At 49.6% G+C, this 3,620-nt stretch overlaps 1 long non-coding RNA gene across 1 annotated transcript; it reads left to right on the top strand.

Moving 5' to 3' along the window:
• The first annotated feature begins 300 nt into the window (after window positions 1-300).
• On the top strand, window positions 301-2,428 carry LOC103584051. The gene is made up of 3 exons (XR_549924.1): window positions 301-380; window positions 1,942-2,055; window positions 2,341-2,428. It is a non-coding gene; the product is annotated as an uncharacterized LOC103584051 (long non-coding RNA).
• The last annotated feature ends 1,192 nt before the right edge of the window (window positions 2,429-3,620 follow it).

The following is a 3,620-nucleotide window of genomic DNA, read 5'->3' on the forward strand; positions in this document are numbered from 1 at the left end:
GCACGGTGCTCAGCCAGTGAGCGCACCGGCCAGTCCTATATAGGATCCGAACCCGGGTTGGGAGCGTCCCTGCGGGCTCCCAGCGCCGCACTCTCCCGAGTGCGCCACGGGGCGGCCCACGCCGGAGTATTTTAAAGTCATGATAGACAACATAAAAACCTGAATGATATAACTAGTAATGTGACTACTATTTTCCATTTTTAATACAATCCTTAGTATCTCAGGCTGATGTCCCATCATTGTTTTAATATCTTCTTCACATGCAGAAAAAACATCGTCGACCCGGAAGACCCCAGGTGTGCCCGGTTGACGCTCACTGGCCGGATGATGGCGGTGTCTCCAGAAGAAGTAGAATTTGCCAAGCAGGCCATGTTTTCAAGGTTTGTAGATGCTTTAAAATTGGTTTGCCTATAAATATACAGTAATAAAAAGTAGATATCAGGGCTGTGCCGCTCGATGCCTGTAACGCAGTGACAGTGATCGGCGGCTGCAGAGGCCAGGCAGACGGTGGCCTTCAGCGGGCTGAGGCTGCCTTTGGAGAGCACCCCACGTGAGGTGTTCCAGGCACAATTGCTGTGTACTTCCAACCTGTGACAGTGCCCTGCCTTGCAATCAAAAGAACTGAGCCCTCCTAGCAGACATCGTCCAACGCCCACCCTAGGCAGAGCGCGGTGCCTGCGGAGGCGCTGGAGCGGCGCATCTCAGTGTGGCCCACCGGGGGGACGGTGTCCCTGCAGGGGGCTGCGGGGTGGGGCCCGGAGCGGGGTCCGGAGCTGGAGCTCGGAGTGGCATAGCGAGGCGAGGCAAGCAGACTGCACCCGTGCGTTGGTGGATAGTAAGGGGAAGGCGGGCGGTGAGTGGAGGAGCCCTCCACAACGCCGCGGAGACCGAGCACCCGCACCGACCGACCGAGTATGGAGAACTAGAACAATCGGGACATGAGCTCGGTTTTCAGTTCACAGGCAGGTAGAGCAATAGGCGTAGATGTGCGTGCGTTCGTGCATGTGCATGTGCATGCTTGCCGCTGCTTCCAAACTCGGCGTCATTCCCTAGTTCTCTCCCCTCTCCCCTCTCACATGTTGTTACAAGCAGTGAGAAAAGGGCATCGGGTTCATTAGGCTCACCTCCTATTTTGCACATTGCCGCAGACAACAGTGCTGCCAAATTTGCAGCCACTGCATAACGTGGGCCTCTTCACCTCCAGCTTCCCCTGATGTTGGTTTCCTTACCTTCTTTTAAGCCCCGGCTGTTAGTCTCATCAAGATTCTTCCAGCTTCCACCCACTGCCTGGTCCCATGGCTGAGCCCCTTGGATTAGGGTTTGTTACACCTGCACCCCACCCACTTCTAGGTAATAAAATTTGTTCCAGTTATCAGTACAAAACTAGGTTGTTTAAAATATCAACAATCATTTTATTATCTCCGCTGCATGACTACTTGCAGTGTTGGGGCATCAGATCAGCAACTTACTTTCAAATGTTTTAGGAAAATAAGCTAGTTCTTTATATGTACTTTCAATATCTCTCAACATTTATGATTATTTCAAGATAAATTTTTTAAAAAATATCAACCTGTTATTGCATTTGCTTTGCTACAAATGTTTTTCCCAGTTTGGACTTGGTCTTTAAATTATATTCATAACATTTTTAGATATTAAAAAGATGGTTTTTAAATGAAGATTTAAAAAATGAACCACGTCCCCCTGCCCTCAAGGATATTACAGAGTGTCTAAGGGTCTGCGTCAGGGAGAAGGCAGGTTGGTTAGTAGCAGAGGTGGAATGGGACATTCCCTGTCCACTCTGGCTGGCTCTCAACTTGGCTGAACAGTGACAAGCTTGCTGAAGGAATAGAAATCTTCCCATGAGCAGAGATGTTTCATGGGTTCACCATTAGGATAACATTTCATACGGGGATTCAGTGAGCCTTTCTTTATGTTTCCTAGTGACAATGACCAGCACCCACTGAGCACCTGCTCTCTGCCAGTGTTTTATGCATACATCACTGCTCCCCACATAGCCCTATGATCCGAGCACCATCAACATCACCCACAGGACAGGTGAGGAGACCAGGGCTTGAGAGAGCCAACAGCCCACAAGGCACCATGGCTCATCAGCAGTTTAACTATGATTCAAACCCAGGAGCCTGGCACCAGACTTGAGCTTTTAGCCGCCTGGTATAGGGACCTCAGGCTGTGCAGGCTCCACTGCCTGGCTCCTCAGCTTCTGCCTCTGGCTGCTTTGAGCAGTGCTCAGCCCCAGAGAGGCCTGCAGTCTAGGGGTTCTTCCTCTCACCTGGCCTTATCAGGTGCACAGCTTTATTGTGACCTCCCTTTATCCTGCAGACACCCAGGGATGAGGAAGTGGCCTCGTCAGTATGAATGGTTCTTTATGAAGATGAGGATAGAACATATCTGGCTTCAGAAATGGTATGGAGGAGTCTCCGACATTTCAAGGGAAGAATATTTCAAAGCAGTTCCCAGAAAGGCCTGATGGAGTAAGAAGACCCTCGGCATTTGTGTTCAAATAAAAACATTTTAAGTGATGCTGCCAGACAGCTGTCGACCGCTGTCTCTTTGCTGCAGGGTTCAGAGAGCCCTGTCATCCCTATAGCAGAATGAGAGAGGGAGAACAGGGAAGCCTGTGCTGGATTTGAGATGAAAGTGGTCGCTTGCAGATCCCCGACTCACATAGGTACTTCACATAGATAGTCTTTGTTTACGTTGTATTCGATCCAGACTCACCTATTTGGAAGTCATCGTTGGTTGTCAAGATGACATGTTGAGACCGTTGCTGTTCCATTGTTTAAGGAAACATGATGCCTGTACATACAATGTGATTGCTTTGTGTCATGAGAGTGCTGTCGTCGCTTGCTGTGCCAAAGGCAGAGTCTTGGGTCTAAGCTCATTGCAACCACAAAGAAGGTGAGCCGGCATCATGTGGCCACTACATCGTATTTAGGGTGAGGGTGGAGAACTATTTGTCCGTGGATTATTCATCCTGCTACTGGATTGCAAATGCATTATTTGGTCACATTTGCTAGAATATATTGGTCATGTGTGGAGCTTTTCCCCCCACTGTAACATGCAAACCAGTGTAAAAACCTACAGAGCGCCTACTCTATGTAAGCGGGCCTCGGTAGTGCATTACAGAGGAAGGGTAGCTTCAGCATGAAGCTCCCAGGTCCCTGCTGCTCACACTTCTGATGAGGGTTCCCCTTCCACACGCATGAGGAGTGGCATCCAAAATAAGAAGACCTCATTCTGTGGTGCGTGGAGAGGAGAGGGGAGGATGATACCGGGAAAGCAAAGGCACCAGACAAGAGAAGGAAGGGAGGGAGGGAGGAAGTCGGCAACTGCCGGCCTGCTCTCTGCCCAGCCCTGGGCCGGGCCCTTGGCAGAAATCATCTCATTTAAGCCCAACAACCAGTGAAATGCATGTCATCATTCCCACTTACAGACAAGAAACCTGAGGCTCAGAGAGACTAAGTCAGCATCCCAAGGGATGGACTCCAGAATTCACTGCACACAATGGATGGAGTGATACCTAGAAAACTTCTAGTTTTCAAAACAAAAGAGTTGCTGAAATGCACAAGTAGTCATTGAACCTGGAACAATCAGTAAAG

This window comes from Galeopterus variegatus, unplaced genomic scaffold, assembly GCF_000696425.1.
Source record: "Galeopterus variegatus unplaced genomic scaffold, G_variegatus-3.0.2 Scaffold39983, whole genome shotgun sequence".
Lineage (NCBI taxonomy): Eukaryota > Metazoa > Chordata > Mammalia > Dermoptera > Cynocephalidae > Galeopterus > Galeopterus variegatus.